Raw genomic sequence first — 24,272 nt, forward strand, 5'->3', positions numbered from 1 at the left:
GTTGCTACTTTACCTGCCTGACCTGTGTGTAGTGGATTTGCATGACCTCACTGCTGTCATTTGGTATGCACTCTCTGTATGGCCGGAATGATGTGCATGGCCCCTATATGTGTGGGCTACTATGTTGTATCCATAATAGCTCCCATTTGTGTGTCATGTGTATGTAATGCTCAGTACATGACCGATATGCTGCTCCATCGGCCCATCATGTGGCACCTGTAATATTTGGATACACTCCCTGGTATTGACTGTTACTTCCCCAATGCATGTGTAGAGCTGCATATGTGGGTTGTAGGTGTCCTCTGTGCTGACTGTGATACTAGCTGTGTACCTGGAGTCTACCTTCCATCTGGATGCCTGTTCCATGCTACAGACCATATTGTACTATTTGCTGTCCTGTGATTACACACATGACAGGAATTCCTGGTTTGTAATGTGACAGTCCATGTCCATGTACTGCATGGTCTCATAGGGATGTACAGCCATACGAACATCCCACAATCACACATGTGCATACATGGCCACACACACATGCACACACGCATCATACATGCATCTACCTCCCAACACTTCACCAGAGTGACCCTGCAGGCAAACTAACTTACCACCAGGATGCAGACACACACACACACACACACACACACACACACACACACACACACACACACACACACACACACACACGTGAGGTTGCACAATGATCATACACACACTTCTCCTATTACCGATCTGCCAACGTCCAGAACATATGGTACAGAACAGCATGCAGTTCAGCTATAGTCAATCCATGCTAGTGACAGTATACATGTGTGTATACTGTCGCTAGCAGTATACATGTGTGTGATGCATGTGCTATGACTAGGTGATGTCTCTTCCCCTGGATACCACTGCACCCATGTACATAGTATTGCTGTGCACCTGTTCTGCACCCTGCCATGTACTGTGCACCACAACTCACAGGTGTACAACCCATTGTGGAATGTGTAGCACTGTGTCAATTATGTCAGCTTTACTTCTCACTACCCCTATGTTTTTCAGCAACACATACCTGGGATGATATGTGGACTGTTGTCATTGGAGAAAACCTGATGCCTGATTTACAGCTGTCAACATCAACAGACCATGTATGATCACTGCAGAAATGCTTACACTGACAACCATCAGAACATACCATGGCTATGGTGGGATGTACACACCTTTATTGATTTTACACACACATATCCTTGATCTGACATGGGACCACAGCACCACATATCTTAGCAGTACCCACACCCAGTATGTGACATATGTCCTGTACTTTCACATGCAGTGTCTACAGATTGTGTTAGGTTTGCAGCTGCTGACCACAATGCATGCACACCATGTGGGCATATGTGTGCACACTCTTATCATGATGGTTTCTCACACCTCTTGTTGTGTGTTCTACAGCAGTCACTGCTCATGGCAGGGGTATACCAGTGTTACCCCCTCTCACCCATGAAAGAGCCCATCTCTATACCAGAAGAATGCAAAGTTGCTGTCATTATGGCTGCACAGGTTAAAACCACTCTTCAAAGCCAGGAACACAGCATCCATGGGGCCAGATAACATCCCAGGCTGCATTCTACATGAACTACAGAATGAACTGGCACCACACCTACATACCACATTCAATCAAAGCCTCACCTCAGGCTTTGTGCCTGCTGAATGGTGCACAGTGACGGTTATCCCACTACACAAGGAAGGAGCCACCACGGACCCCGGGAACTAGCGCCCCATTAGCCTGATGAGCCTGCTCTGCAAGGTCTTGGAATGTATCATCATGGAACTTATAAACAAAAAGACATTGGTAATCTCCAAACTCTGGATCACAACCATTTTGGGTTTGTAAAAGGCAGATCATGTCTCCTAAACCTGATAGACTTCTTTGAAGCAGTCAACAAATCCGTAGACAAGGGTAAGGTGGTTCACACAGCCTATCTAGATCTTGCCAAGGCTTTCAACACCATCCCCCACTCTGGAATTATAGATAACCTCACTAAACTAGGTATAAATCCTTATGTCACAAGATGGGTTGCCAACTGACTCACTGACAGAACCCACACTGTGAAAGTAGCAGACTCCAAGTCCGACTTCAGACCAGTGACAAGTGGAGTACCACAAGGTTCAGTCCTGGGTCCTGTCCTGTTTGGTATTTACTTCCCTGAAGTGCAAGCTAACACAGAAGGTCTTTGGCTAATGAAGTTCCCAGATGACTGCAAACTAGGAGCCATAATCGAAACTGCTAATGATGTGGACATCCTACAAAAGATCCTCACTGAGACAGATGCCAGGTGTCAAAGCCATGGCCGCAAGCTCAATGCCAAAAAGTGCATTGTCATCCCCTTTGGTAAAAACTCTGTACCCATGAACTACAACATAGCCGGTAGTATACTTAACACTGAAAGTGTGATAAGAGACCTTGGGACACAGGTGGAAAGTAGACTCTCCTTTGATAATCACATTGCCAAAGTGTTTAGAAATTCCTTCTATGTAGCCCACCTAATCACGAAAGGGTTCACCTCTAGATCAAGAGAGGTCATTGTGCCCCTCTACTCATCTCTCATTAGGCCCATAATAGAGTACAATGCCCCATTTGGTATGTACCTTAATCAGCACATTCAACAGCTGGTAAGACCACAGAAGTACCTCACCAAGAGGATCATGGACCTCAAAGAGATGCCCTATGCAGCTCGACTAAAGAAACTCCAACTCTCCTCAGTTGCTTACTGCCTGCTCAGAGGTGATCTATGCCTGATGTATAAGGCCATGTCCAACCTGGAATTAATGGACATGCTCCACCTCAAGAAAACCAAATCTCTTAGAGCCACACGCTCCAGTGAATTAAACCTCAGCACAGCAACAAACAGGATGTACTGGAGGGATAGATTCCTGTCCCAGAGACTTCCCTCACTCTGGAATAGAATCCCAGTTGATGTTAGGCAGAGCCCCTTGCTGACTCTCTTCAAAAGGAATCTTGATGAGTGGATGGGAAATTGTAAATTTACCTCTGGGATCACTTCAGTGGCCCTGCTAGACAGAGGCCCAGGAAACTAATTTAAAAGGGAGGCAAAAGCCAACACATTCTGGCTAGGCTTAGAAATGCCCTTGGGCAGATAGCCTAGTACCTACTTATGAACCTATGAACCTTTGAGCCTTGCCTAAAAAAGGTAATATGGGGATAGCAATAGCCTTGGCCGGTATTCAGAAGCATAGGGGTGACAGGTGCAAACCATCTGTAGTGAAGCAACAAGGCTTGTCTATCATGTCATCACAGGCAGACAGAGACTGGATCCCCTTTGAATGACACCAGAAGCTCAGCCAATTGTTGAAGTTTATCGTCCTTCTGTTATATTGCAGTATCATGTAGGTGAAGGTAAGATGCTACACAAGGTCAGGGTCATACCAGCCTGGGCTAGATGATCATAGAAATAATATATATATCTCTTGTCATGTTGTCCTGGGAGGTATGTCTCAGATCATTCACACTGACATGTACAAAGAACAAGTCATATATGCACCTGTTCAGGAGTGATGTAAGTGCTTGTGTTATGTGGCGGATCATAGCACCTGACAGACAACTGACAGTAACCTTCCCCTTGTCCAGCCTAGCGAGTGGAACATCTGTGTGCCTGACTATGAAGTCCCCTATTACTAGTGTGTTAGGTATGTTGTTTTGCCTTAGGGCCTGTTGTGAGGCACACTGCTTTGGTGTATTATGTGTTTTCTGGCATGTGCTTGGAGGTGCATGGTGCTTGCTTGTCTGTTTAGAAGGACACTCTCTCTTTTTCAGATTAATATTTGTATTCTCCGAAAATGGTAATGTGTATTTATGTGTGTGTTTTGCTGGTGCTTATATTGTAGGTCTATGTGAGACAGTTGGTGTTGTGGTTGTATGACCCTACTCCTCCTGACTGTATTGTCCAGTATTGGGTTGACAGAGCATAGCCACTGGTTTCACCCTGTGTGTGTCAGCATGTGATACATCAACCCATATATGATATGGTCATGGCCTGTGCATACAATGCACTCACAATACACCTACTATGATAAGCCTGCTGAGATTAGCAAATGTGAAAAAATCTTTGGGCAAACTGTCAGCAAGTAATGTCTGTATTGCACCCTGTAACTCCATATTGCTTGCTGAAGTGTAAAGATGTACTTAGTTTGGATAAGAACACTGCACTTGTCAACTGTGTGTGCGTGTGTCTGTCTCTCCCTGGGGAGAGAGCAACCTTTTTGGAGACTACTCAAACCCCTTAAAAGTGGTATACTCATCTTTATCAAGTCTCATGGTGTCAGCATCCTACAAATATACCTGTTGAAAAAATTGCAGCAATGTATGTAGAGCATTGTGAAAATGCATACTGCTATAGTATTGCAATGTAGTTAAGTAGGAGTTTGAATCCTGCACTTGCCAACTGTGTGTGTGTGTGTGTGTGTGTGTGTGTGTGTGTGTGTGTGTGTGTGTGTGTGTGTGTGTGTGTCTTCCTGGGGAGGAGCAACTTTTTTGGAGACTACTCACACCCCTTAAAAGTGGTATACTCATCTTTGTCAAGTCTCATGATGTCACCATCCTACAAATATACCTGTGGAAAGGAAAAAATCCCAATAATGTGTATAGCTTGTTGTGTAAATGCGTACTGCTGTAATATCATGATGTCGTTAAGTAGGGGTTTGGTTCCTGCACTTACCATCTGTGTTTGTGTGTGTCTCTCTAGGGAGGAACAGTCTTTTTGGAGACTACTCATACCCCTTAAAATTGGTATACTCATCTTTGTCAAGTCTCATGATGTCACCATCCTACAAATATACATGTGGAAAGGTAAAATCCCAGTAATGTATGTAGCGCGTCATGTAAATGCGTACTGCTGTAGTATCATAATGCAATTAGGGAGGCTTTTAAATCTTGCACTTGCCAACTGTGTGTGTGTGCTTCTCTCTGGGAAGGAACAACCTTTTTAGAGGCTACTCACACCCCTTAAAAGTGGTATACTTATCTTTGTCAAGTCTCATCTTGTCACCATCCTACAAATATACCTGTGGAAAAGAGGAATCCCAATCATGTGTATAGTGCGTTGTGTAAATGCATACTGCTGTAGTATCATAATGCAGTTAGATAGGGGTTTGAATTCTGTATTTGCCATCTGTGTGTATGTGAGTGTGTGTGTCTCCCTGGGGAGGAACAACCTCTTTAGAAACTACTAACACACCTGGTATACTCATCTTTGACAAATCTGACAATGTCAGCATCCTACAAATATACCTGTGGAAAGAAGAAATCATACTGCTGTAGTATCATAATGTAGTTAGGAAGGAGTTTGAATCTCGCACTTGCTGATTGTGTGTGTGCATGCTCCAGATGTGTGACATCATTGGCCAATGTAAAGTGGGTTTTGATGTTTCTAATGTATGACATATCACAATGACAACTGTATGTGCATTACACATGTAAGGTAGCTGTGGGGCAGATCCATATACATACATGTGACCTCATTTCATAGGTGGGTACTCTGCTTTCTCCATGAACACATCTATTATCTTTGCCAGAGCGTGCTGGCACTTTCCAGACCTTAGGTCACTTATCTATGCTTGTGACAAGCTTAGCCACTGCAGTGATCCCTGGGCTATGTCTTCCATTTCACATCCACTCATCACAGTTTCTATTGAAGAGTGTGAGTGAGGGTTTATGCTTGAGGTATATTTAAAACCTGTTCCAAAGCAAACAAAGTCTGGCAAAGATGACTAATCATTATAGGAGTGCAATGACCTCTGTGGAACTGCATGCAAACCCTTTATCAAAGGAGAGATGACTTAACACATGGCTCTATGTATACATTAGTACCTGTTCCACATTTTGGGGGCTACAACCTATGTGGTACTCTGGGGATACTTTGCTTTCTAAGAGTGGATAACTATGTTTTCTTTGGCTTATAGCTTTGCTTTGCTTTCTTTGGCTTTTAGCTTTGCAGCATGAGTTTGACACCAGGTATCTGTCTGTATGATACCCTTTTGGAGGATGTGTGTGTCATCTGGAGAATAAAGTATAGCCCACAGTATGCATTGTCATCTGACGTGGACAGACATATCCCTACTGTGTTTGCTTGTACCTAAGAAAGCTATATGCCAAACAGGAGTGGTCCCAGGACTGAGTGTAGGTGAATGCCACTTAAATAGTACCTGGAGGCTGCAAATGTTACTGTGTGTCCTACATCTCTGTGTCAGTTGTCAAGCCATCATCTAACAATCGTTTATGGTCAGTCTGTTGAGGTTATGTATAATACCAGTATGTGGGATGGGTATGAATTGCTGGTGAGCTATAGCTTGGCTGTGTTGACTTCCCCTCCTTTACCTATAGCCTTGTTGACTGGCTTAAAGTCTACTAGGTGTAGGAGCCATGATCTCACCTTTAGAGAACCTAAGTGGGTATGGTGCAGTGTTTGCAGGTTCATAATGTCTTTGTTAATGAGTTCTATAATGCAGTGTTCCATAGCCTTCCAGATAACATTTGTCTGGCTTATAGGGTGAGAGTGTCCAGGACCTGTTGTAGTCCTACCCTTAATCAATTTATGTTAACATTTGCACTGAGTGTGACGAGGGTTGACAGGTTTAAGAATAAGTATATCAGAGGGTCAGGCCAGGTTTGAAGGTTAGTAGACCAAGCCAGATAGGCAGGATTAAGTTGGTTTGTACATGTGCTGAGGAGGGATGCAGAGTATATTATGAAATAGATGCTAAGGATGAAGCCACCAGGTAACAGGAAAAGAGGAATGCCTAAGATGAGGTTTATGGCTGTGGTGAGAGAGGACATGAAGGTGGACGGTGTGACAGCACAAAATGCAGAGGGCAGTAAGAAATGGAAACAGATGATCTACTGTGGCGACCCCTAATGGGAGCATCCGAAAGGAGAAGTAGAAGACATTGTAGCTCAACCCTTGTGGACTATGAACACCATTACCATGTGTCAATCCACAAGTATATAACCTGTATAGAGGCTGCATCTGGACAGAGCATTTAGGTGAGTGGTGACTTCATATGTCAGCTTGTGTATGACACAGCCAGGGACACTGTCCAGTACCATTGCCACTGTGGTGTGTACTTTGTTAAAGAGATGTTTTAACTAGAGTGTCTGTGAATCATCAGGTTTTACATTCTTCAGTTGGCAAAACACAGCAACAGCAAAATAGATAGCAGCAACACACCAAACAGCCAATACCTTTCTTCACTTTATTATAAGATCTGGTACCTCGGCAGTTCGCCTTCAAGGATCACAATTAATGACTGCACACTGTCAGCTTTTATGGTGAAAATTCAAACAATCAATAAAACAATTATCCAATTAATACACAAAAAAAACAATTTAAAGTGACCTAGTGAATAACAAATTTTAAACTATGCATCTAAACTAATTTATAAAAAACAAAATACAATGTTATTATACTTCATATATGAATTGTTTTTAATAAAATATATTTATTTCATGTATATATGTATATATGTAAAATATTTGTTTATTTTTATTTATTTATTTCCTTCCAAACTCCATCATATGCCCAATTCTAAATTTAAACCAAAAGGCCTTAGGGTATTGAACTTAAGAATCATCCTTGTCTCTAACTCTAAAAGTTTATTGGTGATGTTATCACCACTATGAACAGATGGTCTCCCTAAAATTCCATATTTTAAACTATCAACCTTTCCCTCATGCACTTCCAAAAAATGTTTAGCTACAGGACTGAGCAAATTTGAATTACGAACATCCCTCAAATGTTCCAGAATCCTAACTCTAACCATTCTTTTGGTTTGACCAATATACCAAGTATTATGACAACTACAAGTCAAGGCATATACTACCCCAATGGATTTACAATTGAAATAATATCTAGGGGTGTGGGTAATGTCATTGATAGAACTAATATTAATAATCCTATCACAAAGAATACAAGAATTGCATCTAAATGTTCCTACATTAGCGACCTGGGGGACTATTTTATTACAACAGTTGTTGTTTAATATATCCTTCAAATTTTTTCCTTTTTTAAAAGAAAATATAATGTGGTGTGGAAACAGTTCACCTATGCCTTCATCCTCACATACCAAGTACCAAAATCTTCTCACTAAAGTAACAAATTTTTCAGAGAAGGTTGTGTACTTGGTCACAAAGAATAAATCCTCCACATTTCTTTCCTTTGTTAAGGATTCAGAAATATCACATTCAAAATTAGTGAAATGTCTATCCTTCTTGTTATTCATAACCTTAACCATTGCGTCTGATAACTGTTTTGTATCATACCCTCTTTCCGCTAATCTCAAAAAAACTTCATTTAATTCATAACCCACCTCATTCTTCATACTTGTATGGGAATGAATTCTTTTAAATTCTCCAAAGGGTAGAGCTTTTAACAAATGGGGGGGTGCATACTAGAGGCATGCAAAAACATGTTAACCGACGTACTCTTTTTGAATGGTCTGAACTCAATGACATTATCTCCTATGAACAAAGTTAGATCCAAATAATTAATTTCGTTTCTACTTGTTTCATAAGAAAAAGGAAGATTATGTTCATTGTTGTTCAGAACCTCAAAAAAATCACAAAATTCATGCATGTCCCCCTTACAAATAAAAATTAAATTGTCAATGAAACGCTTGTATAAGACTACCTTCTGCTTGAAAAATTCAGTGGGATATATAAATCTCTTTTCAAAAAAATCCATGTATACAACAGCATACGTGGGGGCAAAAGCTGCCCCCATTGCCGTTCCCTTGATTTGTAAAAAAATATTCATTGTTAAACATAAAATAATTATGTGTTAAACAATACTCTAATAATGAAATTAAGAAATTAGTTCTGGGTCCTTCACCTTTTTTTTTTTTTTTATAAATTAGTTTAGATGCATAGTTTAAAATTTGTTATTCACTAGGTCACTTTAAATTGTTTTTTTGTGTATTAATTGGATAATTGTTTTATTGATTGTTTGAATTTTCACCATAAAAGCTGACAGTGTGCAGTCATTAATTGTGATCCTTGAAGGCGAACTGCCGAGGTACCAGATCTTATAATAAAGTGAAGAAAGGTATTGGCTGTTTGGTGTGTTGCTGCTATCTATTTTGCTGTTGCTGTGTTTTGTCAACTGTTCCAAGCCGTGCCTCTCTTGAGGTTAAAACCTTTTGGTATATTTTCAAACAATTCTGCATTTTATACTCCATTTATGTTGCATAATGGAAGCTCAGAACGGAGCTCTGCTCTGGACACCTTATCGTTTTTGGAGATGGTGTCAGAACGTGAAAGAAAATACACGTGGGTTATGAATTAAATGAAGTTTTTTTGAGATTAGCGGAAAGAGGGTATGATACAAAACAGTTATCAGACGCAATGGTTAAGGTTATGAATAACAAGAAGGATAGACATTTCACTAATTTTGAATGTGATATTTCTGAATCCTTAACAAAGGAAAGAAATGTGGAGGATTTATTCTTTGTGACCAAGTACACAACCTTCTCTGAAAAATGTGTTACTTTAGTGAGAAGATTTTGGTACTTGGTATGTGAGGATGAAGGCATAGGTGAACTGTTTCCACATCACATTATATTTTCTTTTAAAAAAGGAAAAAATTTGAAGGATATATTAAACAACAACTGTTGTAATAAAATAGTCCCCCAGGTCGCTAATGTAGGAACATTTAGATGCAATTCTTGTAGTCTTTGTGATAGGATTATTAATATTAGTTCTATCAATGACATTACCCACACCCCTAGATAGTATTTCAATTGTAAATCCATTGGGGTAGTATATGCCTTGACTTGTAGTTGTCATAATACTTGGTATATTGGTCAAACCAAAAGAATGGTTAGAGTTAGGATTCTGGAACATTTGAGGGATGTTCGTAATTCAAATTTGCTTAGTCCTGTAGCTAAACATTTTTTGGAAGTGCATGAGGGAAAGGTTGATAGTTTAAAATATGGAATTTTAGGGAGACCATCTGTCTATAGTGGTGATAACATCGCCAATAAACTTTTAGAGTTAGAGACAAGGATGATTCTTAAGTTCAATACCCTAAGGCCTTTTGGTTTAAATTTAGAATTGGGCATATGATGGAGTTTGGAAGGAAATAAATAAATAAAAATAAACAAATATTTTACATATATACATATATACATGAAATAAATATATTTTATTAAAAACAATTCATATATGAAGTATAATAACATTGTATTTTGTTTTTTATAAATTAGTTTAGATGCATAGTTTAAAATTTGTTATTCACTAGGTCACTTTAAATTGGTTTTTTGTGTATTAATTGGATAATTGTTTTATTGATTGTTTGAATTTTCACCATAAAAGCTGACAGTGTGCAGTCATTAATTGTGATCCTTGAAGGCGAACTGCCGAGGTACCAGATCTTATAATAAAGTGAAGAAAGGTATTGGCTGTTTGGTGTGTTGCTGCTTTACATTCTTCAGGTCTGGAAATGTGGCCCTTGTTTAATGATAGGGTGGTGAAATCCGCATTCAAACTGTCTGACAAGGAATTGGTAATGTCAGTCAGATAAGTGTACTTTGTGACCATTTACATTAACTGTGACCCTGTAGATTATGAACAACACTAAAGAAAGTGTTGTCTTTGGAATCCTTGCCATTTTGTATTTTGAAGCTTGCCTTGTATGTTTATTGAGGGATTGTATTTTCCCAATGATACTGGCCAGAGAGGTTATCCCTTCTTGGTATGTAACTCTTTTTTGGTACAACTTCACACCTTCTATTATATATTTAGTTTATGGCAGGGGCCCATTATCCGACCGTACATCCAAAAAAGGTGGAGGTGTAGCCATCTTGCATAAATCTGAACTTCTTGTTACACCCATTGATGTGTTATTACCCTCAAATACCAATGCTGAAACTCTTACTGTCAAACTTCAAATTAATAGTGCTAAATCTATCTATATAATCTGCTCCCACATCCCTCCAGGTAATAATATTACCACTATCGAAAACATTCTTAGCAGCTTATCTACTCTCCTACCTCAGAAAACTATAGTACTTGGTGATTTTAACATAGATTGGACCACATGTAACTCCCCTAATCCAAACACCCACATAAACCTATTTGGCTTCACTCAAATAATAAACTCCCCCACAAGATTCCATAAACCTAGCAAAAAGGAAACTATTCTTGATTGGATCCTTATAAACAGTCATCCAGATACTTATAAAGTTGGAACTCTCCCAGACGACATTAGTGATTAGGTTCATAGGTTCATAGGTTCATACTAGGCTATCTGCCCTAGGGCATTTATAAGCCTAGCCAGAGTGTGTGTGGCTTTCACCACCCCTTAGGATGAGAATACTATACCCATTAGTTTGCTGTGCCTCTGTCCAGCAGTGATACAGAGATGATCCCTGGGGTAAACCTACGATCTCCCATCCACTCATCAAGATTTCTCTTGAACAGAGTCAGTGAGGGGCTCTGCCTCACATGGACTGGGATTCTGTTCCATAGTGTAGGGAGTCTCTGGGTGATGAATCTGTCCCTCCAGCACGTCCTATTTATATCCGTGTTGAGGTTTAAGTCTCTTGCTCGTGGCTCTGGTGGATTTGGATTTTTTGAGGTGGAGCATGTCCATTAATTGCGGGTTGGACATGGCCTTGTATGTCAGGCACAGATCACCTCTGAGCAGATGGTATGCGACTGAATAGAGCTGGAGTTTCTTCAGTCGGGCATCGTATGACATATGTTTGAGCCCCTTTATCCTTTTGGTGAGGAACTTTTGGGGTCTTTCCAACTGCTGCAGGTGTCGGGTAAGGTACATTCCGAATGGGGCATTGTACTCAATCACTGGTCTGATAAGTGAAGAGTACAGGGGTACAATGACCTCTCCTGATCTGGATGTGAATCCCTTCATGATCAGGTGGGCAATGTAGAAGGTCTTCCTAACCACTTTGGCAATGTGAGTGTCAAAAGAGGTTACTGTCAACTTGGGTCCCCAGGTCCCTGATAACTTCTTCTGTGTTTAATGGATTACCACCTATGTGGTAATTAGGGGTTACCTTGTTTTTCCCAAAGGGTATGACTATACATTTTTTGGCATTTAGCTTAAGGCCATGGCTCTGGCACCAGTTATCCATTTCTATGAGACCTCTCTGGAGGATGTCTGTGTCTGATGGAGTGTCAATTATGGTGCCCGGTTTGCAGTCATCTGCAAATTTTGTCAGCCACAATCCCCCTATGTTTGCCTGCACTTCAGAAAAATAAATGCCAAACAAGAGGGGGCCCAGGACTGAGTCCTGTGGGACACCGCTTGTGACCGGCTTAGAGTCTGACATGGCACCAGCAACTCTAACCCTGTGTGTTCTGTCCTTGAGCCAGTTTGCAACCCATCTTGTGACATATGGGTTTACATCTAAGCTGGTGAGCTTTTCTATGATGCCAGAGTGGGGTATTGTGTCGAACGCTTTTGCTAGGTCAAGGTAGGCTGTGTGAACTGCCTTACCCTCATCAATGGCCTTAGTGACTGTTTCGAAAAAGTCGACCAAGTTCAAGAGGCAGGATCTGCCCTTGACAAAGCCAAATTGGGTAGGATCCAGTGTCTGTAGGTCCCCAATGTCTTTATTTATGAGTTCCATTATGATCCTCTCCATAGCTTTGCAGACAAGGCTCGTCAAGCTTATGGGGCGGTAATTATCAGGGTCCGAAGAAGCACCGCCTTTGTGGAGTGGGACCACAGTTGCCGTCGCCATTCTTTGGGCATATCCTGTAGTAAGGCTAAGATTAAACAGCAGCCTTATGTGTGGGTTTAGTTCCTCATTGAGTTCGTGTAGCACACAGCTGGGGACACCGTCCAGTCCCATTGATGCTGTGTTTTTGCTTTAGAGAGCAGCTCTCACCTGGGCATCTGAGATGTTTGGGAGGCTAGACTCTGGTTGGATAGATATTTCTCCTTTTGGGAGGGAGGGAGAAATTTGCACTGAACCTGTCTGCCAGTATGTTGGCAATGTCTGTGGGTTCAGTGATTTTTATCATTTTGGACTAATTCTGAGCATATCTGGGAGTTTCCACCCAGGTTTCTAACATAGCTAAAGAAGGCTTTATGATTGTCTTTTGTGTCATTAGCGATTTTTCTCTCAAAGTTGGCCTTGGATGATTTTATGAGTGATCGTAGTTTTTTGCTAGTATTGATCAGAGATGCCTTTCCTTTTAGGGATTTTGCTCTATCATGTAGTAGCTTTCTCCTCTTGTTGTAGAGTTTGTTTATGGCTGGGGTCCACCAGACCAGGCGCCTGCCTTTGGTGGAAAGGGTCTTGATTTTATTAGGGATTGCTTGATCCATACATTCCTGGAGGTGGTCGTAGAAGGCATTTGTAAGGGTTTCAGCAGCGTGGGTTGTGGTTTCCACTGGCTCGGGGGCCTTGAAGGATACCACTCCAGTCTTAAGAAGTGCGAAGTTTGCTTTTGAGAAGTTCTTCACTGTGGTCTTTTTTGCTGGGGGTGGGGGCGGGATGTGGATCTCCAGTGATATTAATTTATGGTCTGATCTCAGCAATGAGGGATATACTTCTGGTGTGGAGCATTTTGTCCCCATGTTTGTGATGATCAGGTCTAGTATATTTTCTCCTCTTGTGGGAATGGTGACTAGTTGTTCCATAGCATTTGAGTTTATGAACTCAAGGAACCTTTGGGCTAGGGTGTTGGGGCTTGAGTAATGTCCCCAGTCTATGTTTGGGTAGTTGAAGTCACCCAATATGATGGTGTTTGGAGAGACATTTATACTCTCCAGTGTCTTCAGGAAGGCTGTGTGGGTTTCCTGAGTTTGAGAAGGTGGTCTGTAGCATGTTACAAACTGTAGGGCAGTTTTACCTATGGTTAATTGCACCTGGATGGTCTCCGATGCTTCGTGCGTTGCCACTAACCTGGAGGTGTGGGTATCCTTTATGAATATGGATACTCCCCCTCCTTTTGTTGTTCGATCCGGATTTTGGGGCCGGAACGCATGATATGAGGTACAACCTGATAGTGCTGAGGTGCTCTCAGGAGTCTTGAACCAGGTTTCAGTCACAGCACAGACATCGATGTTCTCCATACTGAGGAGGGCTTTGAGGGCGTGCATCTTGAGGTTTAGACTTCTGGCATTGAGCAGTATTACCCTTAGTTTTTCTCCATTTTTGTTTTTTAGGGCGGTAGGTTTATCATTTGAGCCTTGCCTAAAAAAGGCACTATGGGGGTGGCAAGAGCCTTTGCCAATATCCGGAAGCCCAGGAGTGACAGGTGCAAGCCGTCCCTTTGAGCAGCGTGGCTTGTCAAGCATGTCATCCCAGGCAGACAGACATTGGATCCCCTTAGAATGACACCAGTAATTAAGCCAATTATTAAAGCTGATCATTTTGTCTCTGTATTGTGGTCATGTACTAACCTTCATAATAAAACAAAAGAAACACAGCTCTAATAATTACAACATGGTCACCTTTCGTTCAAAAAAATTCTTCGAAGCAGAAAACTTTCAAAACGAACTAAAAGCCTTTAATTGGTCACCTCTAAAGCAACTTAAACTGGACGAAGCCGTCTCTTACTTTAACACTTCATTCCTTCAAATCCTAAATAGCCACGCACCCATCCACTCTTCCCGTGTAAGGACTAAAATAGTCCCCTGGCTTCCAAAACTAACCAGAGAGAAAATGTTCCTACGGAACAAAATATGGGCCAAATGGAGAGCCTCAAAGAACACTGCTGACCACTTATACTTTAAGCAATTAAGAAACGCTACCAAAAAAGACATTTTGTTAGACAAAAAAAATTATTATTCCAAACTTCAACAATCACACTCTAACAACCCTCAAAAGTTTTGGTCAGGCATTAATAAACTTCTCAAACCAGGGCAGGCTAGAACTCCAGCCCCAAACTCTATTCCCCATGATAGTCCTTTGCAAATAGCCAATACCTTTAACAACTACTTCACTGAAGCTATTCAAACTTTAACAAAAACACTAACACCCACTACCCCCTCTCCTTTACAGAATACAAACAGTTCTATTCCCCTCTTACAGTTACAACCAGTTCCAACTTCCTTTATCTGTAAACTCCTTCAGAAACTCAAACCTTGTACTCCCTCTGCAGATAACCTCCCAGCAGAATACCTTCAAGTAGCTGCCAAACCCTTAGCTTATCCAATATCCATCCTTATAAACAGAACAATCACAGAATGTACCATCCCTTCCATAAGGAAAGTATCCCATATAATCCCTTTGCATAAAGGAGGTAAATCCACTGACATTTCCAAATACCGTCCAATTGCTCTACTCTCTCCATTAGCCAAAATAATGGAAAGATGTATCCACTATCAATTACTCCAACACCTGCTCCATAACAACTTACTTGCTAACTGTCGGCATGGCTTTAGACCCTTTCATAGCACCACTACTGCCCTACTAAGCTTTACAGACTGTATTAACAGAAATCGAAGCAACAACTCTCTCTCATCTGCTCTGTTTATAAACCTATCAAAAGCTTTTGATATGGTCAACCATAGCTTACTTATCAGTACTCTAAAAGCCCAATCTCTTGACCCACAAGCTATTCTTTGGTTTAAATCCTATCTAGATAACAGACATCAAGCAGTACTCTGGGACAACAATCTTTCCACACCCCTCCCTGTGAACACTGGAGTCCCTCAAGGCTCTATCCTAGGCCCTCTTCTTTTTTCTATCTTTATTAACAATCTCTACACTATTGTTCCACAAGCCACTTGCATACAATACGCTGATGACTCTACTCTAATCTGTACTGCCAAGTCCTCATCCTCTCTCCAAACCCTTACTCAAATGGTATTTAACTCTGTAGAAAAATGGTTTACTGATCAATGTCTCCTCCTCAACCCCAAGAAAACCAAACTATTACTCTTCACTCCCACTCAAAAATCGCCACAGATCCACTTCACTATTAACTCCTATAATGGAACTTGTATCTCCCCTGATCCTACTGCACGCCTACTGGGTATAACCATTGATCACAACCTCAGCTTTGATGACCAGATCAATAATACTATTCAAACTATCAATAAAAAACTAGGCTCTCTGTATAGAATCAAACCCTTCCTTACACTACTGGCTAGAACTTCCATTGCCCAGGCTCATCTTACTTCTACCCTATTCTATGCTTCTGCTATTTATACCAATCTATCTAAGCACAATCTTACCAAGCTTGAATCTAGCTATAATAATATAGTCAGATTTGCTACTGGCTCTCCCTATAGAACCCACCACTGTCTCAACGTCAAACAACTAAAATGGTTAGAACTACAAAACCAACTACAATATAATCAACTTGTAATCACACAAAAAATTCTGTACCACCCTACTAATACTCCTATCCTCTCTAACCTGATCTCCCCATATAAAAATCTTACAATACTACGCTCAGCTAGCAAGTTACTAATTGCCAACATTAAATATAATAACAAAGCTGGGGACTCACTCTTTACCAATGTGGTGGGCAGAATCTGGAACAACCTTCCTACAACACTAACCTCTCTTTCATCTACTCCACTCTTTAAGAAACACCTCAAAGATCACCTAAAAATACATTGTCTATGTCCCTGCTCAATGCCTGACTAAATATTCTTATTCTCCTTTCTCTGCCCCTTTTTCCCCTACCTCCTGGGCTACTGCCCCACCATAGTTCTAACTATTACAAGGTAACTCTTCTCTATTTATATCTTCCAGCCTACTCTCTTCTCCCTCTTTGAATAAGTGAATGTCAATTTGCTTTTCGTGCCAATTTGCTTTTCTTGTCAAATGCTGTATGAACTTGTGCTGATTGTACCTTATAACTCATGGCTTAATTGCTGTTTAAAACCTATACCAAGACTTTGTAACTTTGATCACTCAAATTGCTTGTACTCTCTTTACAATAATTTTGTGCTTCAAAATGTATTCTTAAGCTTGTTTTTTATTATAACTATTGTATGTAGTAATCTTATCATACTTGAAGCTTTTCTCCCCGGGCCTCTACTGAAAAAGGATATGTATCCAGCTAGACTAGCCCGGTCAACAAATATAAAATAAAATAAAATAAAAAATAAATAAAATAAATTCTTGTGTTTGTGATAGCATGGTCCATGCAACCCTGTAGGTGAACAGTGTGCATTAATGAAGGATTATGCAGCTGGGACAGTGTTAACCTTAGTAATGCAAACCAATGACAGATAGCAACCACAGCACAGTGTCAACCCATGTCATACACACACATGCGTACTCAAGTTCCAAAATGTGTGTTTTATAATGCATACTGGCCACCAATAGAAACTATGAAGTGTTAACACTGGCCAACAGAGGGCATGTCACCCTGCCCATGTGTCCAATATGCGCGTACATGCAGACAGTGCACCTCCACCATGTTAACAAATGTACACCTGCAAACCTGTGCTGCACACACCCCACACTTACTGTCCACTGTATAATACATGCTGACACAACTACACACATCAGCCAAGTGGCACATGGGCAAACAAAACACAATTGGAATAAACATTAGTGGAAACAATACAACATTGCTAATTACAGCTTTAATGCATCATGCCTGCTCAGCTATGCCTTCAAGGATATCATTACACTTTACTGCTGACAACATGCTACACATTCAACCATTGCTATACTTTATTAAAGTCACCCTGTGCATCAGCACCATGTTAGCCTGTTCCTGCATCAATGTTACAGATGACAGGAGGTGGCACAGGTTTCATCATATGCACAGGGTGTGTTGTTAGTTTGCCAGAGGCCTACACGCAGCCATACAATCGACATGTGTGTGTGAGTGTGTGTGTGAGGGCCATGAGTACTGTTATGGGCCAATGTTGATGCAATGTGTGTGGGTATGTGTTTGTCCTATGTTTCTGGTTTATGTGTGTGTGTCTGCATGCACACAGTTCCACCATGTGGCTGCCATATACAGGGATTTGTGAGACAGCTACAGACTGTACCTGGCAGGCTTTACAGATCACCGTCTCTGGCCACATATACGGAACCTGTGCCTGTCAGGGGTGCTACAGACAGTATCAGGTACTAATCCGGACTGGTTACTATCTGAAGAGGTTGACATATGGCCACTGGATCCAGGTCCCTGCTGGGACTGGCCAGAGCCACGTGTACATGGTCTTCTAGGACGGTCTATGGGCAACCCCCCCCAACATTGCTGGGGCTGGTACTGGCACTACGGGAGCAGCTGTGACTTGCTGGATGTCCATGGTGACCTCCAGCTGCTGATGTTGCTGGCATATTTCGATGTCTCAACTGTCCCGCACTGTCCTGACACATGGACATGACATTGTGGAGGGCATCCAATGTCTCACCCCAACGTTTATCAATGACCTCAGTGTAATTATGTATGGCACCTGCTAGGTCATGGATACCGTCATTTACAGAGGTGTTATGAGCCCTCTGTGCCCTTAGTCCCTGTCTGCTGTAGCTCCATTCATGTCTGTGCCTCCATGACAGCCTGGAACATGCGTGTGGCAGAAAGAGGTGTGGCACGCCTGACAGGGGCATGATGACCAGCAGTGCTCTGATGAGAACCCCTGGGCATCTGCCTATGTGGTACCATTCCAGAAATCTGGCTATAGCTGCTGTGTCCTGATACATTTGCCATAGATACCACACTGTCGTGGCCAGTGCCAACCGTACACTGTCCCTCAGCTAAGGGCAATGGTGATGATGGATGTACAGGCAGTCTGACTGTGTGCATGGATGGGGTGGAGACTTGTGTACTGTCAATTGGTGGCCCAACAACAGACCCTGACAAACCTGCCTGTGCCTCAACACACCTATCCTCATTATCACTGTCTGTCTCAGTGACATCAGGTTCCCTGCTGTATTGAACCAGCCCCACTTCGGCACCTGTGAGAGGAAAACAGGAAACACACTTTAAGACCTGAACATGATGTCAGACCACATGCGCACATGCGCACATGCACACACACAAAAATATACTCCTCCCTAAAGCAGGCACACACGACACCAGCAATCTCAGAACATACACAATAGCAGGTGATGATGGGGTACAGTATCACAAACAAAAAAATCATATCACACATGTCAGGATGCAGGACATGTGTTACTCAACAGCATGCAGTGCAAGTGTAGACAGTCCTTGTTACTAACAGCATACATGGCTTTGATGCATGTGTTTTGTTATTAGGTGATGGGCCACCCCCTGGAACACAATGTATACATGGACACAACATTGCTGTGTAGGTATTCAAAACAGTGTAATGTACTGTGCACCATAACTCACAGGTGTACATACCATGGCTGGATGTGTATCTGTGGGCCATATAGGTATCCAATGCTGATTACAACCTCTGTGTCTTTAGCAAATAATTGTGGACACATTTTAGCACATGCATGATGAGTATTCACACAACATCATCAGTGGTGCATGTATAATTGATGGAATACCATTTGGCCACATACCCAATGTACGGTACTTATGGTGAGTGTATATCATATTGTGTCATACCCAATGTGTGTCATATGACCTAGCCACTGAATAGCATCACAAGACATATATGTGTGATTTGTGCAAATGGTGATTGGCATGCATATTGTTTAATGGTGCATATGTGTGCACACACGCAACATTAAAGTGTATAGCAATGAAGCTATGTATAGTACTGTGGTTACAATAACTGGATGGGGTATAGTACCATAGGCCATCATCATGAAGCATTATGTGGTCACTCAAGGCTACAAATGTTTCCCAAACCAGCACTAATCATGCTGTACCGGAACTGTACTACCTTGGCTACATTCACCATTTCACAACCAGTTATTACATGAGTTTGTAAGGAGGCCAATAAGGAGCATTCCCTGACATTAATGTGTAGTGTGTTGCAGAGTGTTTAAATACCCCATGATAGCCCTCTACCCCTCAGGAATATTATGCATAATGTGTGGATGAGATTTTGGATACTGGAGTGTGTCTTTACAGAGGGTTTGGGAATCCTTTATGTGTAGCATGTTAAAATGCTCTGTGTATGACATAGATGTGTATGTTATGTGCATGTTGAGTATCAACTGTGCCTATCCAATAGTCACTACAGTCTAGCCACATTTGTTTGAGATGGTCTGGGTATTGCATGTGTTTGAGGCAGCTAATCACATTAGTGAGATGTGCGTGGTCTTACACCAAACATGCACAGCATGCATTATGGGTAGGTGTGTTACATGTGTACATGGCCTACACCTTAACTATGACATGCACTTTTTATTTACAACAAAAAATGTAGAACACACTCACCAGCATCTGTCCACTTTCTTGATGTCACCCCAGAGGGACCTACATAGATATGAGACAGTTTGTCAGTGGCCACAACTGTGCCATTGCTACTCTGTGTTTGCAGTCTTACAGTACAACAACAGTTTACATTAACAGGGCTACAGATTATGTTCCAAATGATCAGCATTGCACAACAACAGGCTCCACATCTTTTAACAACACATTCCACATCTCACATATGCATGATCTACCAATACAGATAACAGTAGTCTACAGATATGCCATGTTACCTGCATGCTCCATGTGTGCTTGCTGGGTGGCTCCAACCTCCATCATGGTGCATGTCTGCTGCTGTTGTGTTGGGCAGGTGTCACCAGGCTCAGAAGCAGCTCCTCCACTCTGGTGAGGGGGGGGGTGGATATTAACACCACCTCCTGTTGCAAGCTGTTGTCTCTGCACATCAGCAGCATGCTGACGGATATGTCTGAGAAGATCACTGCAGTAGTGGCATACCTGCTCTTATGTCCAGTTATGCAGGCCTACTTCATTTACCCTGCAGACAACATCTTGCCACATTGCAGTACGTTCCTGCTGGTCCTGGCTGGTTTGTGAGAACATTAGACTGTAGTGCTGAATCATACTGCTAGTAATTATATCATCTTCAGCACTACTGTAACTGGGGTTCCTGCGATGCACCATGATCCCTGGAAGACATAAATACAAAAATATGTCTGACAAGTCATATGGCACATTTAACATTATCATTAGTACATATATCACTAAAATACCATATATAGCAACCTATTAGCTAACCAAGAGTGAAACACTTTAACTGCCACTTATCACTGCTCACCCCACAACTGCTTGAAAGTGCCTGGCTCACTCTCTATCTAATGAACCAGGTTCTGCACAGCAACAAAATAAAATCACTATATAAGACTATACAAGAGTACCCGGCACACTGTATGTAACATGATGCATCACCTAGCCACAGCAGATATACATCAAGCTGATGTGTAAAGAAATATATCATCCATCACAATGAGTATAAGGTCTAATAAATGTATTACTATTATACCACACAACTTGTTAATGGCAAACCCGTGGCCAAAATATGTGCACAACTGGGAATATAAGTCGCATACTGCTGTTGTACACTATGAATGTTGTTAGATACGCAGTTCTATGTTTTACCACACATATGTCAAAGGACATGTTACAGTCATACCCACATACACATATCAGACATAATTACAGGACACAAAGGTATGACAAACCAGATAAGCTTTCAATGTGTACTATACAGTACTGTGTGACAGTACTTACACAACCTTAATCTTGAGAAATGTAATCTGTGGTGAATACAGGGACCACACAAAGCAGTGGATGCAAGCAATGTGGACATACACCATACTTTGCTGTACAGGCCGAGAGCTTCAAGTAGTACTACAGTACATACAGGATTTGGATTCAACATCGGTACCAATCAATAATCATAGATGTAGTGCTTTAGACTCCAATGACACACCCTAGTTAAAACCAAGAGACTTAATCACACTGTATGCAATTGCACATTTTCTGCCTAGCAACAGAATACAGAGCTTTTGCTGGGATCAAAGCAAGGACCCATAATACCATGACATAAACAGTTTCCCACTAAGCTGTCCCACAGATACATATCTTTGATGTATTTGCAAACACATTAACCATCACAGTCAGTCAACAGTACAGAGAATCTATTGCAACAAGTAGATGTAGATGTGTATGAGTATATATAACTATATATATATATATACATACATATATATATATATATATATATATATATATATATATATATATATATATACATACACATCCATTGGTGTACATATACATATATATGTAGGCACATATACATTTCACCTTTCATAGTGAGAATATCAATTATACGAGGGATGTGACGTGTACAGTAATGTAATAAAATCGCACAGTCTTGGGATAAATGCAGTGAAGGTGTTCACAGCCCAGGTAGCTTTAGCAGGCCTCACTGGCTTCAACATTGCAAACTGAACAAACCACCCACAGTGTTTAACCACCACATGTCATATACCAACACTGTATGCTGTCTTGTTTGTCACACACTAAAACCTACATACAAATATGTGCATACTAACCTTCACCAACATATATATCTCCACCCTTCACAAACAGTTGCAATATGTCCCCTGCTCTATGCACATATACAGAAGTGAATATATATGACACATATATATTTCTCTGTATGTGTGTGGCATACACACACAAGGTCCCCACTGTTGTAAGTCCCTGGACCTCATAGCTAAACTGTTGGGCCTTGCTGCAACACAAACAGGTCTCACATATGAACACACACTAATATTAGGTGGGGGTATATATGGCTACAGATGCTAGATAAGCATACTACACTGCTACAGTAGTTGCCAATGCTAAGCTACACTTTAATATGACTATCATGCATGTGTTGTTCTGTCACACCCATGTTTATATAATGTCAGCGCTAATCCCCCCAACATCCATTGGGCACACTACTGTACAGAACACAGATAACATGGAATAGATCTTTGACATTTAATGCTGAGCTACACTTTTCACAGATATGTCCCACTGCCCACAGGTACACACTGTATTGTCCATAGTAGTAGTTAAGCAGAACACCTATGCATAAATAAGTACTGCTGCCACAAATGAATGGTTCACATTATGTAGACTATTCTTCAATAACATATACTACATGCCAGTAAATACATATGTGTCACATACCTTTCCTTTGTATGATTTGATAATATTTCTTTTTTTTTCCTTTTCTCTGTCTGTCTCTCTCTCTCTGTCTCTCTGTCTCTCTCTCTCTGTCTGTCAGTCTCTGCAATAGAGTGATTGAGTTTGTTGGCAGATATTGCAGCCTGCTTTTATAGGTATTTGCACATGAGGATGTGATGGCCTCTGCACCAGTTAGTGGCCACCATTTGCTAATTGCATGCAGCCTGCTGTGTAGTAATTGCAGTAATCACTGTCAAAGCAACCCAGTACTATAAATTGCTAACTCAGGTAGGCGTGGCCCTTTCAGCTTTCCAAGATGGAGCTCATCCTTGTTTGCTGAGGACATCATTGTTTAAGACAGAATGTTGGTATTGTTCTTATGTCAGAAGCCAGGGGTGTAGTCAGAGATTTACATTTTGTACTCAGACCTAATGTTGCTGCTTCCAGTACCCACTTGTCAGTGTAGAAATGTACTCACCCCTCAAAATGCTACCCCAAGATACATGGAACGATGTACTTTCTTTTCAACTTTTACAATTAACTGCCATACAAAGCTAGTTATTGAGATGTGTTCCTTTGGCACAAGAATTGTTTGTGAACTGCTATACTGTGAATATTCATTTACTCAATTCTAAACAGTTTGTGCTTTTTTAGTGTTGACATTAGCAGAAGCTGCTAAGAAAAACTGGACACATTTCAGTACAGTGAGTATGCTTACCTACATCCTTGGTAAACCCTGCACACACAGGTATATTCTACATTTGAGTAGGGGTGCAAAAATACAGAGAGCATAAGTATTATTGTGTGGATTTTATTTTGCTGGACTTACAGGGTTGCTGTGTACATGTTAGTTTATCAAGGCAAGTAGTCTGTCTGCGTAACTCCCAACTGTGGACCTATCCACATGGTAGCCAGAGAATAGCCTGTTATTTTTTGTCTGTGCACCACACAGGTCTTTTCAGCAACAGAGCAATGGCATTGTTACAGTTGGTTGCTACCAGTACATGGCTAAATCCATTTGTATTTCAGTGTTGTATTCCTACATAATTGCACAGTGTGTAACAGCAGAAAGGCTGGTATGCCTCTGTGTTTCTGCCTCTGCCAGACCTCTCAAACACTCAGGTGCATATTTGAATAAACTCAGGGAAAAGTAAAACAAAAGTCAGGGACACCTTTAAAATATTAGTGCCATTAAGTTGAAACATTGAGAGAATCA

The sequence above is a fragment of the Protopterus annectens genome, chromosome 9.part0, assembly GCF_019279795.1.
Source record: "Protopterus annectens isolate FY-2018-M chromosome 9.part0, PAN1.0, whole genome shotgun sequence".
NCBI lineage: Eukaryota > Metazoa > Chordata > Ceratodontiformes > Protopteridae > Protopterus > Protopterus annectens.